Raw genomic sequence first — 23566 nt, 5'->3', positions numbered from 1 at the left:
GCTGAGTTATTTGGTTCAGTATGATGAAACAAATCAGTACACAAATACCTTGATAAATAAAGGCATTCCTCTGACTCAATCATAAACAACAAATTAATCCAAACACTACTGTCCTGGATTATCTGCTAGAGGCATTTTAACAGAGCTGAAACCAACAAAGAAGCTTGTTTAGAGCCCTTGTTTTATACTCCCCAGAATATAATGTATACCAACAGACAAGCCTTAACAATCAAGTTCAGATCTACCAGACGCACCAGTCCTCCTCCATTACTTAAAACAAGCTAATATCCAATTTGTAATAAAGAGGCATTTCACAGGCAAAAGAATGGATATGCTGCAATCAATACCAATAGAGTTAGCATTATAGCAGGACACTGTCTTCCTAGATATCAGGTTATTGCCTTAAATTTAATTTTAAAGACAACAATTTAAAGGAAACATTCAACTCTGAAAGGACCTAACAGCCCTTCAAATTCTCCTCCTTAAAGCTATCTTTGAAGCTCTACAGACATTCTGCTTGTAGAAGGGTACTCAGATATTGTGACTTGAGAGTATTTACCTTGACTCAAACTTTACAAGCTCTTTTTTAACACTGGGGCTAGAATGAATGGGAGAAAACTGAGCATCAAGTACCTAACTGCAGCTTAGGTGCAAGCAAAGCAAAAATTTGCTTACTGCACACACAAAACTTTAATCAACAAAAGAACACTGAAATCCTGAGCAACCATGCTCTTGGTACACTTCTGCCAGGAGTTTTTTATATTCTAAAAGAAGAAAATTACCTTTCAGGTATCACTCTCCTTCAAAAGCCATTTATAACTCCATTCTGTTACATTTAGTTATAAATGCAGTTTTTCCACTGTGCTCTCCAGAAAGGAAGCAAAAAAAGAGTAAAACAAAGGATTTTGTGGCAAAGAACAGAATTCTGGGGTCAAGGAGCAAAAAATCAACTCTCAGAGAAACACGCACAGAACATTTACTGATGAAACATTCAGTCTTTTGTTCTAATTCATATCTATCATTTCACAGAACAAAGGCACCACCCTCCTGCATCTATATTTTGAAGGCACATGGACCAGTTGTTTTACATGGAGTTGTACAAATATTCTACCTGCCACACACTTAGGATGGCAATGTACCAGCAGTTGCTCTAGCCAATTTTGTTCCAAAAGCAGCAACTGCTTTCCTTGTCCAAAAAGAATTTAATGAAGCCATCTGCTTACAGTTCAGTCTATTCTAAAAACATCCCGCATTCTTTATGCTCTCTTTTACAGTTCAAAGTCTGGCTAGCATCCCAAGGTTACAACCTTTGCAAAAAGCATACAAAAATGCCTGAAAATATTTTGTTCATATTTACATTAAAATACTTCAGTATCTGCATATATCATATGCAGATAGCACGTCACTGACAACATTTTTGGCAATACTTGTATTTTGAAGAAAGGCAATAGACTAGTAAATTGGAATGCAGATTAAATCTTGGAATGCTTGTTTTTAAATATTTGAATGGATTATTTGGTAATGTAAACAACTTCCAATGAGGAAGCTAACTGATCGACAATTTAAAAATACCTCAGTGTTACAGCCTCATATAAGCACAGCCAAGAAATTAAGAACTTAAGTTCCTTTAAATTCTATCCAATGCATCTGTAAAATAGCTATCAGGAAATGCAGATTTAAAACAACTGCTGTAGGCGCCACAGGAAAGTGCCATGTTTAATTGCCACACACCTGTGACAGCTGCTTTCAGCTGTCAGGATGTTGCCATCCATGTGGGATGTACAGGACAAGAGTACTGGAAGCAGCATAACCAGGCAAGAATGAACCTGAGGTCAATCTTCTATGTGAAGATACTTCCTATTTCTACTTCTTTTGACCTTCTACTGCTTTTACACATAGTAAAGATAGAGAACATATACAAACTTTTAACACTATAAACTTAGAGGCACATTCCTCCAATTTGTCATCTGTTAGCATCTCTCTGGCAGGAACTTAAAACATGATATTCCAAGGAGATACACTGCAGCAAAAGATTAACTTCTGTGGCATCTGGCAATACAAATAAGAGTAAGCGTGGTTTTCCAATTGAAAAATACTCCCTTTACCCACAAGCTCAAAACCTGTTTCATTGTGCATCCAAGAGAACTCTGAAATCAACAGTGCTGTAAATCCATTGGGAAACAGAAAATACATTCATCATGGTACCAAACACACTGGGAGCTTCAATTTTGCCTGGCTCTTCTACATCACTTTAAAACGCAGTTAATGGTTATGCTAAATTACCAACCTAACACCATGACCCAGAAACCAAAAAACAAACCAAACAAAGAAACAAAAAAAAAAAAAACTCCCAACAAAAAAAAACAACCAAAAACCTGTAAATGGCACAATAATCGCATCTTACTTCGTTTGCAGGGAAGTAGCCTGAATATACATGTTTTGGGGTTCATTGCTTCCACAGTGAGACTTCCTAGAAGACTGGCAACAAGGGGAGATATCTTTCAAATATTTTTATGACCTTTTCCAGAAAGCATGGTTTCTCTGTGGGACTCACACTTAATGTACTAAGACACACCGCATATCCAAAATTTCAGTAATCATCTGGTGCCTAGGAAAGTTATGACAATAGCACAGGACAGGCAAAAATCAGATCAAAGCTGCTATTTAAAAAAAAAAAACACTTTAAAAAAGAAACAAAACCAGCAAAATTCCACACCAAAACATGTGTGAACATTTGTTCGGTTCTCACAGCACTGAGTGTCAAAATTTCATGCTCACAGTTCAGAACATATTGTCAATTAGCTCCTTCTTCAGAGAGCCAAGCCTGTTGTAGCATGAAGAGAGGGGAAAAAAAGTCTCAATTTACATTTTTTCTCCCAGATTTCTCTGTAATAAAACCAGAATTCCACCTTCCAAACTTGGCCTTTTCAAACAGCATAGAGCAAGGAAACCAAGGCTGTCATTTTGGGGTTTTACACATGAAAAAGAAGTAGAACTGCAATACACTGTAATGATTAAGCAGTATATTTTTTTCAAAAATTCTTCAAAAGCAATCACACATCTAGGGTCACAGCCATAGGCAACTCATCTAAAATAACATGTGGCTGACAAGAGATGGCTTCCAAACTCGGCCAAAGCCACCAAAGGGCCTCCACAAGGCCAAAATTAAACTTCTCATAGAAGCCAGTTCTCCTGCTGCAAACGGTGTCATTTCCTCATTCTACGTGCCTTAAGTAACTACAGCGTAAGATTCATGAAAATCACATCAGAAAGCACTAGGACGGTGCCACAACTGTTGAAAACACCAACACTGTTCTAAAAAGCAAAACCAGTTCATAATTCAAAGGAAAATTATGTAAGTATGGTGTTTGTTACACTCACTGATTTAGAACACACAAGTATACTTCTCCTCTGCTCTGGCCTGAGAATTTGTGCCATGGCAGCAAAATCTTCACTAAATGAATTCCATCAGCATTACCCTCTGTGCCATACTAAAGGCACATCTACAGAGGAATGGCAAGATGGGCCTTATTGTGAACAGACCTCCAGAACGCTGCGCCTTCCATCCCTACATACCCCTGGTCTCAGGCCAGAAGACAGGCAACAACACACCTCATCACTGTGCAAAGGGCAAGCAAAAGATCTTCCATCAAAGGTGGTATGGGAGTCTGCACTTGGCTGTCAGTGGCTACTCTGGAAACTTACTGCTCAAACAGCACCATCATCCAGCTCTTTCTCACATTCAATTAAAATACCCAGCACCATCCCCCACTGCATACTGAACCAACCTAGGCCATACAGAGAGAAGACTGGCATTCTCTACAAACATGGCAAAAAGAGAAAAGGCACTCCCTCGAACACCACTTTCTCAACCAGGGATGCTAGCTGAAAGAACTAATGCGGGGATCCACACTGCTGCTTGTTTCAGCACTTCTCAGGCCTGCCATGGTCTGGTGAATATACTTCTGGGATATAAAAAATATACTTCTAGGATGTACAAAAAAAAAGTTAAGCAAAAATATATTTTCCAGGTTATTGATGGAGTCACATCTGCACATCAACATGCCTTTTTCCCCCTTGTTGTCTGGCGTCCAATCAGCGTTACTTACCAAAGATTAAAGAGAATGTAAATTACCAAGTGCTTTTTGCTCCATCCGAAAAGCCCCCAAATGTTTGAAGAGTATCAGGCACAAGATGGAAGGTAATTTGAATAAATATTAGCAGTGTTTTAATGGAGATGTAGAGATTTGCCAGCAACCAACACAATCTTCTCTCCACCTCTGCCAACCAGGAACAGAATGTCATCACCCAAGGGACAAGAACAACAGGATCAGCCACACAAGCAGAAAAATCCAGGCTTTATACAACCACCAGACAGAGACTGCTTAAAATTACACTTTAACAGCAGTATATATGTAACATATGCATTAGAGTGAGAGATGCAGAAAGCTACACATGCAGAGTTTTCTTCCCCTTGTTCTTACAGACAAATGAAAACACTTGATTTGAAGTTTCAAAAAACTTACTCAGCAGGAAAACTAGGCTATTTGCTTTTATGTGGAGAAATGGAGGTGTGACACCACTTTTCAGCCAGATCAGTTTCTAAATACAGCTCAATATAGAGCCAGACAAGTTTTAGTACTAAAGCAAGAGAACAAGCAAAAGCTCATTTAATTGCAGTCTTTTCAGGAAGAATATGCTTGCTCTCTTCCACAGTGTGGAACTACAGCTTTGCAAAGTGTTATGGTTTTCACTGAAATTCTGCCAACCAGAGAAAACACACTGGAAGCTATCAGACCAGTTGCTGCCATGGAACAAAGCATCTTGAATGTGTTCTTCACAAGTTCGGGTTTCCACGGATCCACTTGTCTCTTCAATTTCTAATTGCAGGAGTGTAACTTTTTTAATCTCTTTTATGTAATTCTCCTTCTGGCAGCTCCACTTGATGAACTGTAATGCATGCCTCTTCAGCTCACAGCACACACAGCGTTAACACTCTTGCTAATCGAGTGAGAAAACACTGCAGAATACCAACCTATTTTATTTGAAGTCTGTGTTAACTTGTGTTTGAGCTAAAGTGAAGGTGAGAAGCATACAGGACCTCTGCGGCTCTGAAAACTCTGTGCTGATACCAGAGGACTGAATAAGCATAAGTGCAAGTGCACAAGATGCTTCTGTCACACACACACACATACACAGGAGAGCACTTCAAAAACACCAACATGAGCATCAGTGAAACACACAGCCACAGACAGGATTCTGATCTACAATAGTACCAACAATGTGTCAAAGCTTGTCATGCAGGTGCACTAAAGGGTGGAAGATGTCAAGTTCAGAGTACCAGGACTCAGTGCAGATCCCACTACCTTGGCTCTCTTCCCATCCTAGACCTCATTTCAGTCCCTTAAGCAAACAGACAATGTGGGCTTCAGCTGCCTCCAAAGCCTCTCTCTACAGCAGTGTCTGGGGGATGCCCATACTCCATTCTCACTGCCAGCCAAAATGTGAGCTGCTCCCAGAACATAAATAAATAAATAAGTCACTGAATTGCAGTGATCCCACAGTCCTGTTCTGTTCCCATGCTGATGAAAACTAGTAGACTGTTGCAGGGACGTAATGATTTTGCATTATGAGAATATAATGATGCATCACAAATGGTCAGCAGCAGGACCCAAAAATGAACACTGAGGAAGAACAGAAAGGGACAGGTTGCCTATGCTGAAGCCTGTTTATTTACTTTTGTCTTCCAACTTCACTGACCGCAGAACACCAAAAGCCATTTTGAGCACTGTGAGATAGAGCAGATAAATGCCTGATGACAAGGTCAGCAAAGTATAATTTGTACCACAAACTGATTTCACTACTTGGATTGGACAAAAAAAGTATGAACAAGCACTGTTAGCATGTTTAAAATGTACTTGCTATATGTTGAAGACTGAAAATGTACCATAAAGACCATTTAGAAAATCAAGGCAGTAGGTATGGCAAATATAAACCAACTGCATTTACAGTTTTAACGCAAACTCTCAGAGGCCTCAGCCTGATGCAACTTCAGACAAGAAAGACAGCGAGAACAAAAAAAATCAATCTGAAAGACACAGTTCTGTGTAGAAACCAAATGAAGTAAACTAATTTGAAATACACTGATGTTTAACCAAATTCTGCCCTCTCACCCTATCAAAGTTAGAGTAGCACTCTCATCAGAAGATTCTAAAGCACCTCTAGAGAAGCAGGTAGTGGAGTGAGTAATTAATGACTACCCCCCACCAGATCAATGAACAGTGACAGTCTGATCATGACACACAGTATAGTCACAACAGCTGCAGCAGACAGAAAACGCTTTGTACAAAAGCTGCAATCAGGATAGTTTAGAGCTGCCAAAGAAAAAGTTAACATACAACTAAGACTTTCACACACAGGCACTTCATTAACCTTTGCTTTTCATGCTATGCACCCCTGAGTAACAAGTATGTGAAACTTTGTTTTAGAAGGCTTGTCTACCTTACTGTAAATGTAAAGGGATCCCAAAGACAGCACAGCAGTTACTAAAATGTTTAGGTGAGTACTGCCATCTTGAAAAACACAACCAGGTCTGTGATTAAAGCCCTAAGCATGATGGCATCCACTTGCTTCCCTGTCAGAAGAACTGGATACTAAGCCTGTCACTCTCAGAAGCAGAGCTTCAAAACAGATAAATCATAATTCACAGCTACTGGCACAAGTCTAACTTTTCTGCCAATCAATGTGTTTTAGATGCTGCAACTCATACACCAGTCTGAAAGGTTTCCAAGGCAGACAACTAAATACTCCTGTAGGTTAGTGCAGCACTGAGCAATGGGCCTCCTAGCATAGTTTAAACAAACAAACTGTACTAACAGACGGTCCATTAATTAAAGCTGACGCTTCCTTGCCCATCAGGCAACAGCATTCAGGAGCCATCACATAACGAAACCATTGTTAGTCAGTCTCTTACATATTCAACTGGAGAACAAAAGGTGACTGTTGTACAGTCAACAAGGACTTGAACTACTGCAGGTAGCTCCACTTCTCATCTCTCAACAAACACAACAGTGAAAAAAAAGATTATGAACTGAAAGAAGAGGCAAAAACTCTTAGTAAAAATAAAACAAGTTTCCCCGAAGTTTCCTCTTACAGTTTTTCACTAAACAGCACCTTTTCATAACAGCCAGCAGATTTTAAGTACATCATACAACTTAACTACTGCTATTAGCTAGAAAAGATAGCACAAAACCTCTCCCCAGGAAGGACAGTTTATCCCTTCCTTCCATTCTCCTTGGTCACCACATTGAGCGCTCCTTTGAAACTTTTCAAATCTATGAAAAAAATACAACATTTTGACACTTGAGTATGAGACAAACATCCAAAAAAAAATCAGATATTCACTTCTTCCAAAACATTTGTGATATGACAGTTATTCCTCAGTAAAACTGCAGAAACATAAGCAATTGCAAAACACTGTAAGGAAATGGTAATGAGGTGCTCCTTTGAAACTTTTCAAATCTATGAAAAAAATACAACATTTTGACACTTGAGTATGAGACAAGCATCTAAAAAAAAATCAGATATTCACTTCTTCCAAAACATTTGTGATATGACAGTTATTTTCCTCAGTAAAACTACAGAAACATAAGAAATTGCAAAACACTGTAAGGAAATGGTAATGAGAAAATTCCTTTCATAAAGGAAGGTGAGAAGGATTTTGAACTTCTGGTGGTGTTCCATTAATATGTATAACACATTTAAAAACAGAAATAAATTGTCTCAATGTTGTTTCTAAATTGTGATGTTTGATCACACTAACTACAAGCAGCAATCACAGGTGACACAATGTGAGGACCAACTGAAAACAGCAGAATAAATACCTTCATCCCAATTTTCATGAGAAGAGAAAAATTATGAAAGAGCATATAAAGCTTCAGAAACAGCTAAAGAAAGAAATTCCACAATAAAATGAAACAGCAGGCTGAGACAAGTAAAGGGCCTCTAATGGTAGTGATTTATTCTATCACAGACTGTTAGTGTCAGGGTATGTAACGAACCCACATGATTTAGAAATTCCCATAGAGAGATAATGTTTTTCAATTAGCAAAATGGATCTGACTTGGCTGATGTCAAGTGCCTGTAAGTGATAATCTCATGAAAATGACAGATGAACACCTTAAACAAAGTCTCAAAATCCACTAAGTTTTATGACTTTAAGTTTAAGACATGCCTTAATGCCATCTTCAAAATCAACCAAAAGAAACTAGATACTAGATATAAGCTGTAATTCTCCCAGTTACCAACACTTCTCATGTTTTTAAATACCTCTGCTTCTGCACTAGGATGAAACAATGCATGAAGTCGAGGCACAAAAGTCAGTTACACAGTGCTGTGAATTACAGGTGAAGCCTGTAAGAAATGAAACAAACTCATAATAAATAATACATGACAAGCAGAAGGGAATATATGGATAGGAAAAAACCACGGAGCTAGCAGAGCCAAAGCTGCCACTGAAAATTGGTTTGCCCTTCCGCATAACGAAGGCTGCTAAACCTGTCCACAAGTCAGCTGAAGTTAAAATCTGAAAAATTAAAATCTTTCTCCTAGAAAAGCATTTTGCAATACACAGCCTCCTGCAGTTCCCAACATACAGCAGTGGTAGAATCCACTGCTACTTTTCTTTTATGGAAGTGTGCTTTATTACTGCTCTGAAATACCTGCTTTCAGTTTCCAAACACTGTGGTCTTACATAATTTACTCTAAAGAGTCAGCTAAATTTTTCTTCCTCATCATTTGTATTTATCCATTTATGCCCATTACATTTTCTTTGACAAGTCACACAGGCAGTGTTTCTTGAATTTATCTCACTGCAAACATTTTCTAGTACTTATCAACCCTGCACGACTCAGATAATATCCTGTACTCCCTCACAGGCAAAACAGATAATGGAAGAAGACTAAACCAAGCTTCAGTGAGTTCCACTAAACTGATATGCATTACAAGCAGCACATATTAAAAACATATATGGAATCTGCTCACAATCACTAAGACATTACAATAAATCTCCAAACTTACAAATGAATCCTTCCAAGTGTCTTTTTAAACTCTTTTTTGAGACATTCAGACAACGTCTGTCCAAAACCTCCCGTTTTCAAAGCAACCAGGTTAAGAGCCAAAAGTCAGGACGGAGACCAGCAGCCTCTGGGGGTTGTCAGAACTGGAGTCCTCAGATGTCAATTTAGGTAGCTTGAGACTTACAGAAAAGAGAAGCCCACAGCAAGCTTTTACTTTCCAGAATCTATAAAACACAGATACTCTTTACAACATATAGGGCATAGGTAAAGCCATTTCTTGGGGCTTGTTTTGGGGGGTTTTTTGTTGCTTTCTTTCTTCTTTTATAACAGTTACTTTTCAGTACACCAAAGTCTTTCATTAAGTTGCACAACTTCAGTCAGCTCAGCACAGTTCCTAAGGTTAATAAACAAAGTTCTGCACTCCTTTTCCACTGCAGCTACATCACTTCATGGGGGTAGAGGAGGTATGTCAGGTAGAAATCCTTCTAACCAAGAAATGAGCAGACATAAGTTACTAGAGCACAACAGATCTGTCTCGTGATACAACTTTGGCCATGCTATGAACACATGTACTTCTCTTCAATCCCAGTCCAATTCTTAAACTGCTAGAAGACACAAAAATCCCCTCCATCCTCTTATACCCATCAACTAAGACCTACACAAAAATTTTCAAGAGGAAAGGAAACATACAGATTATAAAAACAAATATTTTGACTTACTTCCTTTTTCCCCCTTCATTCACTACAAGCCAACAAACCACTTGCCCACACCTTTTAGCAGAAATCACTCAGCTTAATCTGAATTTATCTTCTTCAGGCAATGAGAATCCCAATATCTTCCTCTCAAATGAGCTTAAACTTAGATGAAAGAAAGGAATTTCAGGGTGGGTAAAAAGAAGCAGCAAGGGGAGGGCCACCCAGCTACAACACCAGGGAAGACGAGAGTTCCCTCACACTATAATGCTCAGCGCTCCACATGTCCCACAACACAGCTTTGCTTCCCCATGTCCTGCAGCCAGTCTGGCCACCACTGCATCTGGCATCTGGCTCCTGTCCTCTCAGACGTGAGTGCCCTGCTCAACCACACGGAGGAAAACAATGGGGAAAAGCAAGGCCAGATAAAGGATCCCCTGTTTTCCACCACCTGACTTTCTGGTATAGGGGGCCCTTTTTTTTTTTTTCCAGAATTTGACTTATATGGGAAGCAACTGATGTCATCTTAGTTCTAGGGCACCAGAAGAGCAGTGACCATGGGAATTGTAAGGTAGTGGCTACCTCATCTGCTCTAAAAAGCTTCTCAACAGGCAAAAATACTTTAAAAATTGATACCTACAGAATTGAGAAGATTACAGAGAAGAGCTCAGCAACACCAAAACAGGAAAAGAACAAAAAAACCCCCAAACAATCCAATACCGCGGTAGAAACCTGGTGATCCAGATTGTATCAGTTAGCACTCAGACAAAACAGATGAGTTTGGACAAAGAATAGTCCCAGATTACACATTAGAAAACCTTACTAACAGCATCACTACCCAGAAGAGACACAGGCCAACCCTCACAATAGGCCCTGTTGTCATCATCAAACACAAATACCCTAGAAAGGCATCTTACCTGTTAAACCTGCCATTTTTGCTGAATTCAATTTCTACAGATACAAAGAGGTGATTCACAGTTCTTTACCAACATTAAATGGGACATGGAGCCGGTGTGACAGGCCCAGTTCCACCTCCCGGGGCCAGCAAAGCAAGCAGTGTGCCACAGGGCTTTGGTTTGCTCTCCCTCTGGTGCTGGATCAGAAGCCAGCGTGGAGCCATATGCTCACAAACCACCATTTCAACTGTCAGCAATGTAAACCAAACCATGCTGCACAGCATTATTCCCCAAAAACCACAGGGAAGGTAAGAGATGGAGGATGCACATTCCAGGGTCCCAGAGCCTGCACTCTCTGGCAGGCACAGGGGGCAGGGAGAGAGCAGACAGGGACACAGCTGGGCAAGAAGCTGACAGAGGCAGTGATCACCATGGAATACAGCAAGTGTAAAGACCTGGTGAGAGGCATAAATTACTAGAGATAGGCCATTTTTGTAGCACTGCTGAAAGGAGCTGTGGCATTGCAACTTTCTCAACCACTAACTGAGGGCAAAGCAAAACAAAGTGCTTCCCACTCATCCTTCAGAACGGGTTCCTCCTGGCCCATTCAGCTCCAGCAGCCCTTCCCAAAGTCTGTTGCTGGACAGGAACGGCTCTCCTGTCACACTACCTGAAAGCAAGGAAGGGCATGGCAGCTGCTCGTCCTTGTCCTCTACCCTTGCTCCATGCCTTCAAGAAGGGCATAAAGGCCTCAGAAGACAGCCCTGCTGACACCAGGGCTGATCTTGCTAGGCCAGACTCCACATACTTACAACAAAGGAGTAACAAAAAAGTTAACATCAAGATATTCAAAATAAGAGCTGCTGTCAAACACAAGAAAGGCAAACTCCACATCTAATTTAGAAAGAAAATTAATTCTGCACTCCTAACAATCTTCAGATGCCATAAACTTGAAGAGCCTACCACCCCAGCAGTAAGTATCCCCCCTTAATGGATGCCCAGTGGTGTTTCTGTTTGGTGAAGAGTTTGGCTCAGAGCCTTCCTGGATCCCTACCAATCTCACATTCCCAAACAGCCTTTGGCTGCCCCAGAAGACTCTGGTCACACCAAACCAGCAGCTGCTGGCCAACACTGCTGCTACAGCCAGAGGGCCCCCATACAACAGACACTGAAATACCTTGCAGAAAAAGGAAGGAAGTCTACAGCTATCATCTACCATTAAGACTCTAAGACACAATATCAGACAGGTTTATTATTTTTAAAAAAGCCTTTGTTCAATGTTAAACCACACAACTGATTTATCAGACCTTTAAAAGGCATCTTATCCATGCTGAAAAACATCAGCTGATCAGTTTGTTTCACATTATGGATTAACCTTCTTTTCCTAAGGCAAAGACAACTTTCATTAGTTTACATGTTATACCCTGAAACTCTTACCCAAGTTTTACAACAAGAACTTGTCAAATGATCTGTATTTTAACTAGACATTAAAAAAAAATCCCCAACACTAAACTCCACCAAACTTCCACCTATTTCTTGCTTTGAAGAAACTCTGCTGACACGCAGTTTTCCAACCCATGAGCACCATACCAGCCTCGTAAAAGGAGGAAATACCTTTTCCATGCCTAAACCCTATTCCATAGTGTTATTTGAAAGAAATGCAGTTGAAACAACAAGGAAAATTAGAAAAGTTTAAAGTTCTAGATAAACACACAGAGCATAACTAAGTACATTTTTTTTTCTCCAGGCACTCCTCAGCAAATAGACTGAAGATTCATCATGTCTACAGCAACCATTCTTTCAGGAAGATGATTAAAGAGGCTGCACACCATAATGTCCCAATGATGTAAGTTTGGTACAGAAATATTTTTGCATACTTAGAAATTTAAACATCAAATCAAGGAGCAAATTAAGAGCTGTCATTAAACAGCTGTGTTTTCCAACACACTTTTCTTAGAATTTTTCCACCATTCAAAAGCAAATACTACCATAAAAGATTAACCACATGCTATGTTTATGTACTGTGTGATTCGCTGCAAAGTGAATCAAACTACAGAAAGTCAGTTTCTAAATTAAACAAAAACTACTGGTTTCAGCCTTCTCACCTATTAAGCAGTCTGCTGTTACGACAGCTGGACCAGCAAACTTCATGGCAACTATCACATATGAGTGAGTTCAAGTGAACCAGTTTTGTAGGAAAACATTGTCTACAGCCTGAGATGCCATTATTAAAAAAAGACTCCACATTAAAATCAGCAACTTGCTCAACATAATTAAAAATATAATTTGGAAGCAGTGTATTATATCTTATGGAAACTACTTAAGCAGAATGCAAACTGTGAAAAAGCACCAACCACTGACAATAACAAAAATGCAGAAAACATCCCCCCATTCATTAGCATCCAAGTAATTAATCACAGTGAGCTGGTCAGTGCTGGAAAGTGTTCCCAAAAGCCTGCAAAGCCAGATTACACCAGCCTTCCATACTTTAAAGAAAGCCCTCCCTCTACATTGAAGGTCCAGGCTTAAACTAAGCCTACAAAACAAGATGTCACCTATTGGGAGTGAACCTCATGGTGAAAATCTGTGCCTGCACGAACAAGATCAACTACTAACCCGAATTAAAATCAAAGAGAAAAAAAATGCAGCAGCTCTAAGAAACTGTCAGCTGGTAACATTAGAATGCCAAATGGTCTTATTAAACTGACCCATAGCAGAAATCAAGGTGCAGAGAGCACTGAGACATGAGGAAAAGACATCAGCAGCAGTAGAAGAGGACATTGTGCAAAAGATCACCAATACTCCATCTTCTGCAATTCCATCCTAAAACTTGGGGGGGGAGAGACAGCCTGACAACTCATCATCACAGAGATCATAATCTCTTGCTTCTGGAAGAGGCGTGGAATTAAAATAATTCCCTCCTTTGGGGGCTGCCAATGAACATGACATACAACTCCACACTAAATAATAAATGAAAGCCAACACTTATGAAATATTTTTGTCAGCTGAAAGAAACTGTCACTTCAGTCAAGTCAGATGCACCCTTAATTTGCTGATGCCCCTTTTCATGCTCCACCTCACCAAAGCACCACGGTTTCACCAATACTCCTCTTACTGGCAAAACCAGCTGAGGCAGCTCCTGGCCCTGCAGCAGTGCTGCTTTGTCACTGGTGGGGACACACCATCAGCAAGCAGCACGCATGTGCTGCAGCATCAGGCCTCTAAACAGCAGCACGACCACTTCTGAGGAACCTGCATGGGAGCAAAGAGAGAGAGTGGGAACTGGCAGAAGTAGCTCCAAGTGGCTTTTCTGGCATATGCAATGGTAGTGGTGCACCAGCACTGAGAGGCACAAGTTTCCCTGGATGCCATGACCATGGGAAACACATAAAGCACTATTAATGCTGCTATATTTGAGTTGATCTTAATGAGCAAGTGGCGACATTAGATATTTGCATATGTATTCATAATAAAGAGTTTTACTGTGCAATTTTCAGGCTACATTAAAACAATAAATATAATCATGGAGGAGAAAGAGGCAACTTTGGTTTTGCCCATAGCAAAGATGAACCCACAGGCAAGCTACATTGGGAACAACCACACTGTCCTGCCCATAAGAGGTTGCATTCGTGCTTCACGTATCTCAAATCACAGACTCCTCTTTCAGGCAGGAGGAGGGCAGCATGGACACTGCCACATGCCCAACAACATGGACAGGCAACCACACTAGTCCATACTCTATGCTCTGGCAGCACCACCATACCTCCACAGCTAACCAAACCCAGGTGAGTTCCTCACAAGGTTTTTCCTGTAAAGGTGCAGCAGTGGAAAGCCTCAAGAGCCACTGCATACACAGGCCACAGGCAGCTCAAAACTCAGGGTCCTTTGCAACATGAGAGCCCAACCATCCCAAGGTGCAGGCATTCCTATACAACCAAACACTCTACCGTTCTCAGCAAGGCCTTTTTGCCTGTAGTACACTACAGGTATCAATTACCAACCCAGGGATACCATGTAAAAACCTGCAGCCACCTTTCTTGTGGGCTTCCATGCATGTGTAACCGGTATGCACAAATAACTATCCCAAGGCAAGGGGTCCAGTTTTTGCTATAGTTAAAGTAAAACTTCTGAGTTGAGAAACTACCACCACTAGCTGAGAAACTACTCCAATACCTGAGTAATCTCTGCAAACAAAACAAGCCTCTTCAATGCAGACTGTCTGGTTAGACACTGCTAATGAAGATGAAGGACAAACAAAGGTCACAAAGCTAAGAATTTTCAATACCTGCTTTGGAGGCAAACCTCAGCAAAACACACAGGTTTAAAAAAGAAACCCAACCAAACATATTCTTTATTTGCAAAGTACCGTGAGATCTTCTGAAGTTCTATACCTTTACCTCCATTTTTAATTAGGACTCTCTCAGTAACATGTGCATGGGATTATAGATTTCCTTCCCTCCCCCATCTCCCAATCAAGTTTCAAGTTTGTGGACCACATCCAAGGAGCCAGTTTCTATGCATTCCTGAGGGAGAAAAGGCTATAGAAAAGTCTTTTATTTCTGCATGTATTTCCCAGAAGGCCCAACTAATGCAAAAGGAAATGTATCAGACTTCTTCAATGGGGGGGAGGGCAGGAGGGGATTAACATGTTTCATGGGCAGAGTGTGTGCAAGCCAGGAGGGTTGAGCACTTCAGCCTGAGCAATTAGATGCAACTCTTTTGTAAACCTTACCGTACGATATCTGAAATACCCTTTTCAACAGAAAAACCCACTCAAGTAAATGTCAAAGTAAATTGTGCTGAAAACCAGACTACGTCACAAAAGGCTACTGTAAAGGGACACGCTTGAGACTGAATACGTATACCTCATGAGAATCACCACTGAAGCACATCAGCATCGTGAAGTTAAGGGCATAAATTCAGGAGCACACGTTTTCATTGCAAGTCAGCATCATCTGCATGAACAGTTTCATGTAACTGGTAGCAACCACTTCCTCCTCCTAAAATGATTTTGTACATACTTCTCTATAAAGTTTTTCAAGAACTTACCAAGTTTGGGTCCAGCTTCAGAAAGATGCATCAAGATTAAAAAAAAAAAAAAGAAAAAAAAAGGCTACTGGGAACTGAGCAACTGCTCCCTGTAGTAAAATATTACAGGAAAGCTAAATAAAAGGTTATTTCTCCAGGATTGTGACTCCGCCTGCTGAGTCTATTTTACTGGCAAAGCATATCTATAGGCAATGTACAAAGCAGCTTTTGCCCCATCTCACACCTCCAAGGGACTCCAACCACCATGTACACTGTCTACTGCAGCATTCCCCACGCCTCTGCTGTTCACCTCAGGGCTGTTTTTTCTTTAAAACACCCCCCCTTCCACTTACTCACAAAAGTGGATTTAAAAAAGGATTTAAGGCAGACATAGCCTAAATTTGCTGAAGGTGGATACTGCTTTCATTTTTACAGAGCGTACAGGCAGCAGGCCATGCCACACAAGTTAATAGACAAACACACAATTAACTGAACAAGAAGTTCAATTCAAGTTTTACTGCATTTGCCGGTCCAAACATTCCTACTCCACCTGTATTTAAAAACTGTTTGCAGTTTAATATAGCATGCAATTATATTATAGCTGTCTACTCAAAGTGAAAACAGATTCATTCCCAGAGTTACTCAGCATTATTAGTTACAGTGTAAACAGCCTAAGATATTTAACTAGTACATTCAATAACATTCATCCTCCTCTTCAACCCTCACATGGAAAAGTAAAAGCAGCCAAATTATTTACTTACTTAAAACCCAACGATCAGGTTCATTGTTCCAGGACTATGCTTTTAGATGGTGAACTATCCAGTACTGTATTTACAACATTTAGTAAATCCATGGGGAAAAAACCCAACAAGATTCCATACTGATTTTGTCTCAGTGCTTGAGATGGCCCTCAAGCAGCCATCTTCTTTTCTATTATCTCAAAGTAACTTCTTTTCTATTATCTCATTTTACAGTATTTGAAGGGTTCCACTGTTGCAGAACAATATTCTGGAATTTTAACACTACAAATGATAGACTTTCTGTCCACAAACATCAATGCTTCCAACAGTAACCAATATGCCTATGAAACACCTATTACAGTCTAAGCAATATGTAAGCAATTTAAGATTTTATCATGTTGATTGGAGAAGGGGATATTGGAATAGCATGATCATTCATTTAATAAGGTATGAAAAGATCTAGCAGCCAGAAACTGATGATCAACAACAAAATGTGCAGGCTCTCACAGAGGAGAGTAATTAATGCCTGGAAATAAGATGACATGGAGGATTTGCAATCATTACAATCAAAATAAGGAGAAATCGATTTTCTACATGGGGAAGCTGAGAGTAGTGGGCAAGTCTCATTACAAAATTTCACTCAGCCATTCCAGAGGTTTTTGCTGCTCAGGGACTAAGGTAACACCTTTAATTTGCTTTTCTTCAGGGAAGTAGTTGCTCACTGTTTTCATCAGGTTATGTTTTCACTTTTAGCTGAAGCTCACCACCCTACCTCTTCCAACCTCCCCCCCCATCTCAAGCAAGAGAGTGGGCATTGAAAGAGTAGGCAGGACACCAGCTGCTGTAATTCTGGGGCGCTACAAGCAAACCAATTTTACTATCTTTTACGTTTTTTACATAGTTCTGTAACATAGCCATGCCACAAAGTTGCAGAAGCAATGAAGGCTAGAGCACAGCTGCAGCAGTAGCATGCACAGCTCTGTAGCACAGCCCCTTCTCAGGGCAAAACCGACTCAGCAGTCTGCTGCTACACACGCAGCTGCCTTACCATTCCATGCAGAGCTCAGAAAGACTTCATATGTGTACCTCTGAGAGAGACAACAAAGACCAAGGCAGCAATCAGGCTGTTTTAAATACATTTCTCTATTCTTTCACCCAAAACAACCCAAAAAATGCACACCACACCAAAAAACAGTAATTCATCATTACAGCACAGATTTTTTTCCATGATGAATCTGCCCAACCCACTGTCAAGTTGGAAGCGAAATCCTACCATCAGTATATATGTGCTTTGGAAACAATGTCTAGTGATTACAGAGCAAAGCTCTACTCAGTGACCTATAGGAAAATTATTGTGAAAAAACCTTTCTCGTTTCTCTTTGGCTGTATACATAGCTTTGAAAAATCCCTAGGTTTTTAAAAATTTTCTGTAACAAAGCCACACTTCTCTAAGTCTGTTCCTATTTGCCATGAATCATTGCAATACAAGTTTTTCATATTAACTCCTTCAACCTTACATGGCATAATTACAAATGTTCTCGTTGCATATTTTTACATATTTAACTGAGAGATTTCATGCCATGCAAAATAAATGTCTCAGTACAATTTTATTTCACTTTAAACTTACACAGTGCTACACCATTTACTTCACTATTTCTAGATAAACTCTAGCATAGTGCAGCTCACAAACAGCAATTATAACACAAGATAAAATGCAATGTAACAATGCAAATGGAACTCCCCAAACTGCACAGGATAATTAAGAGCTTTCATGGGATATCCCATGTGAAGAAAAATTTCATCGTAGAACTGTAAATTGACAGACTATAAAATCGCATAAATGGGAAAGTTTCAGCCTCCAGACACTGCGCATTCCACATACATGCTAGCCATCATTAAACTCTCTCTGAAAACCAGACATTGGATCTGAAGCTCTCTGGGAGAGTCTGGAGCAAAAGAAAAGCAGCATTATGTCATGTTTTGCCATGGTTTGGAGGAACTTTCTCATCCCTCAGTATCACACATCTTGTCCAAACTATTATTTGACCAGACCAGTTGTGCTTACACTGTTTCTACCCTGAAGAAGGCATTATGGGTTACCAAAGGGTTTAGCAGAACACATTACCCTGCGTATCATATGTCAAAGTGAAGTCAACAGCAAGTGCCAGCACAACTGAGGATCTTTCCTCCTACACCAGTCTTTTCCTTCACAAGACTACAAATTCTTAAGCAGAGGAGGATCACTGATCTAGTGCCTGGTGTTGAAGCGCTACTCTTGACACAGAGATAAAAGCAGTCCCTTTCCCAGAGGCCCTGTGTGTCTGGAGCCTCTGAAGGCACGGATGGTCCCCTCAGGAAGTAATGAATCCCGATCAATCAGAAAGATGGACAAAACATAGCCAGTTGACACTGAGCTCAAGCAGCCTCTTCTCCATTCTTGACTACTTCCTGAAATATTTAATCTGTTTCTTTCACCCACAAATCCAAATCCAGAAGGCAGACACTATAACAAGATCAGTAAACACTCCTAAGCTTGTGACTAGTAGCTTCTGTAATCAAAGAAACACGTATAACTTGTTTTTCCTTCCCAAAGTTTCCTCATCCATCCTCAGAATAACAATAACTTCAAGCAAATAGGGTCCTTCAGGATCCTGACATGCACCAGATTTCCAGACAAGAAAATTTGTATTTACATGATTAATAATGTAATTACTATAATTACTTATAATAATATATTAGTATATATTATATGTTAGGTACTACAATACATATTAATACAGTGATATAATTACTTGTATTTATTAGAAAAATGTTGAAAAGTACAGGCTTCTTTGATTGACTGATGCCTTTAAAGTTTAAAGCAACATTTAATATAAAAGGAAAGAACAGTCATGAAAACTGGGCTATGCACTCATTTTACTTAGGTCTTTCAAGCAAACGTAAGCGCCTTACTTTACTGAGCTTTTTGAAATCCTCCCAGTTGTAAAATTCTAACAGCAAATTTATATTGCCTACCTAAACTAATTTCAAGATCATGATGCTATCACCTAAAGTCACTTAAAACTTTTTAGAACAAACTACTTTTTAAAACTGACTTCTTTGTTCAGTTACCATTCATACAGTGACTTTTCCAGAGGCCAAATAAAGCACGGCAACTCAGTCACTGCAACTCTTCCCAAACAACTTGACTGTTTGCATCTCTGGTAGCTCATGCAATGGGGTGACTTTGTCAGCGCTATTTCTGCAAACCATTTTAACTGCACAAGCCAGTATGCACCACTGGCTTCTGCTCTGGCACGCTGTTCTGCCTACCCCCAGTCTGGTCCCTGGTCACGCTGCTGAAGCGCCTGCACTAATCTCAAACATCTGTGATTTTTTTCAAAAGAGATCATTAGTTTCACAGCAGTTTTTGTGGACCTTATTTTAGACTGGTGAAGGCTAATAGCAACTACCAGAACAGTCACAGCTACTTTGTTCACACAGAAAACAATGTGAGACTGCCAGCATCATTCTGAATTGCCAAAATTGCTAAGTTTTATTGCACTGTGTTAAATAGCTACAAAGCAAAGTCACAAAACTGATGGTTGATCATTTCCCTCTCCCAGTCACCCTCCCTCACAGCAGATGCCAACTACTCAGCTACAGTTCATTAATAAGAAAAACACGTAGTCAGCTGATACAAACATGGTAACCGGAAACCTCTCATTGTTTTAACCATTTCATTCTCGACAGAGTAATGAGAAAGAAAACCTGAACACTATCCACTTCTAATCTGCAACTACACTTCTTCAGCTGAAGTCTACAGCACAATTCCTTGACTAAAAAGCAGTAGTGCACAGCATATAAATAAAAACAGCATTATGAAAATTATCTGGCAAATTCATGGTTTTGTAGGCTAAAAAGGAAAAGAAACAATGTAAAATGTGATTTGTGTAAAATGAAAGAAGCAGTGGAGAGGGACACAACTTTCACGGGAGAAACACTCTCTCAGTTCCACTTGCTACCACTGGCTGCGGTTTATGCCCTCACACCTTGGGCTGCCCAGAGGCTCCATCTGAGGTTCCCTAACAGCCAGTTCCCATGCTCTTATTCCTGGAGACGGCTGCCCATGGCCTGCAGTGGAGGCCATGGCCAACAGGCAGGCTGGAGCCTCAGTGAGGCTCCCACAGCAGCAGGCACCGCTGCCAGGTGAGCAGAGGACCTCCCAAGGTGCTCCAGAGCACCGGCACCTCTGCTCCTGTCTGCCAGCACCTGCAGAGCTCAGGGGAAAACTAACTACCACATAAGCGACAGGAACAAAAGCAAAGACAAAATAATAGTCTGTACTCAAGTGCATCAATAAACAAAGCTGTAGAGACTTATGCAAGACAGCAGTCATGTGGCACTAGCTTAAAATAAAAAATAAAAAGAGAAAGGAATAGGAAAAAGCAGACACAGCTACATACCCAGACAGAAAATGGAGAGAGCAAAACACCAATGATAGCTACTGCAGACCAGAAGCATCAGCTTACCGCTCCCTAATGAAAGTCACACCATGTGCCAGGTTTCAGCCATTCACAAGAAAAGCAGGTCTGTATCACACACATCTCCCACTGATAGATGGGACCACCCTCTCAAATCCCTCCGACTGCAAAGAAAAACCACCTGCACCCACAAAAACAATCCTCATCTCCCAGCAGCCTCCAAAACCAAACCAAAACAAAAAAAAAAGCCTGCTGTGGCAAACTCTTCCTGAAGTACCTACCACCAGACCAAACTCTACTCCCCTGCCTGCAGCCATTCAATGCTCCCTGCACACTGATCTATGCAGACCATCCACTCAGCTACATTCTTCAGGAGAGTTTCCCCCCCCCAACAAAGATGGACTTCCTCAAGAGAGGTATCCAATTTTTTCTGTTTGCCATCATCTCATTTGCTGCAAAATCCTTCCCCATTCTGCACACTACATCATCATCTCTAGTCTGCTATCTGCTGATCTCCCTGGAAATAAACATAAATATACACACCTTTTTTGTCATAGTAGGAGAGAAAAAGAAATTTTATGATATCGAACTTCAGAGAGCACTGCACATGCAACTGACAATAAACAACTCAATGACAAATTGAGTTTCCCTGAATCTGCTTTTCTGTCATTGTTCCAGTTTTGGTCTTCTTTTTCTGACCAAATTATCTAAAAACTCATTGGGAATTCAAAGGTTCAGTGAGACCTTGACTAAAGGTCATATTAAAACATATTAAAGAATAATTAACATATTGAAAAAATACTGAAGAAAATATACACAATAAGTGAGTACCAGGTAAGTTTCTTCTTAAATTCTTAGCTTCTCAAAGTGCGCACAGATTCACCTCCACATTTTTTTTAATTAGACAAAGCATCAATGTAATTAAAATGTAACAGTATCCTTTCAGTATAATAAGACTCTTGCTATTAAAGAAAAGAGATCTTTTACAAGCATAAAAGATTATTCTGATGACTTCTAAAAGGCAGATTTTATTCTTGGTTTGCCCTTTTGTTTTGCACATATTTCCAAACAACACCCTACTGATATTGCATTTATGCAGAGTGCATTCTATTCACTTATTCAAGTGAGCTTCAGTGATGCTGATAATCAAGGTACAGTTAAATTTTTAAAATCACAAAACCAGAAAAAGCAAATGCTAGTTATGCAATACATACCACAAGTTTCAATAAAAGCAAAAGCACTGGCACGATTCAAAAGCAATAACCAGAAAATGCAATAGTACATTCTAGAGCACAAGCACAACTGAGGTCTGTGCCTGTCATCCCAACCTCCATTTATTCATCTAACTTCATGTCTTTGGGCAAAAAATAGTGATATGCAGCTGCCATCCACTTTTCTAAACACAGATTATTCTGTATACATTTCTAAAAATCGCACCAAAGCCTGACGTCTTCAAAATAAATCTCAAGATTCAAGTTACAGTTTTGCACACTTACAGTGCAAACAAAGCAGCCAATTGTTCAGCTACAATTTACTCAAAACAGGTATCAGTGTTTTTCACGATTTCTTCACATTTAAGCTGTATGGCAAAAGAAAACACACTGTATGTATAAACAATGTACCAACAACAACAACAACAAAGAAAACAGCTTCCCGGTAGGTCCTAGTAGACAACACTGAGGCCCTTACTGAGGCATTGCTGTTCTTGGGGACTACAACTGTATGAACTCCAAATGAACCAAGGCTATTACAGAAATGATGAAAACTAGTCACAGAAAGATATCCTCATGTAGATGTACACATAAGAACACTTACAATTAATCACTACATGGGCAACATGACTCAAGAGTTAGTTTAGGAAACTTCAATCTGCTAAGCAATTCAAACAGCTTCATTGTTAAGTTATGATATCATGAAATTGATCAGTCAACAGTGACTACACCATGTAAACCTCTCCCATTTGGAGCCTAGATTACACCATTTTACAAGATAATTCTTTTCCACTGCCACTAAATTATTCCCTATTGTGACACCTCATTTACTAGAAGAATCTCTAAACGAACTTCTAATTTACTCTGCCTAACAAAATATCTAAAAAATTAATTTCTTACCTGCAACTCAAGCTTCATGGCTGTTCCAAGAGCTCTATTACAAGGACAGTAGCAATGGTTGCCTTGAGCAGTTGGCAATGCCCTGAATTTTGTCATCAAGTAATGAGTCTGCCACAAAAATAATGACCACATGGCAGCATCCTGCTGGATATAAATCCCTTTGCTGCTTAAAAAACTAGATTTCAGATCAGTATTGAAACAAAAACAAAACAAACCCCGAAATACTATCTGAAATGAGTAGAAAGAAAAAAGAGCATCAGTGCTGGTCTCACTAACAGGATGCAAATTAGCACTAGGTTGTTTTACATTTGAGCAAGTGTAAAGAGAAAGAATATGAAACAGCGAACACTTAGCTCTTCACACAGGTTTTCCATTTACATGGTGAAGCATTTAGCACTTGTGAGCTGACTTTCTCAAGAGACACTAATACTAAAAAGCAGCAAAATAAATGTTTTGGGAATAGCCTCCCCGCTCTCCAGCCCTGCTTATCCTTTGTTCCCATAAGGCTTCAGTTCTTGGTTAACATCTCTCTGTCTGAAAATAATTGCCTGCCTCCTAA

Source organism: Ammospiza caudacuta, chromosome Z (genome assembly GCF_027887145.1).
Source record: "Ammospiza caudacuta isolate bAmmCau1 chromosome Z, bAmmCau1.pri, whole genome shotgun sequence".
Taxonomy (NCBI): Eukaryota; Metazoa; Chordata; class Aves; order Passeriformes; family Passerellidae; genus Ammospiza; species Ammospiza caudacuta.
This window is presented reverse-complemented; position numbering follows the sequence as displayed.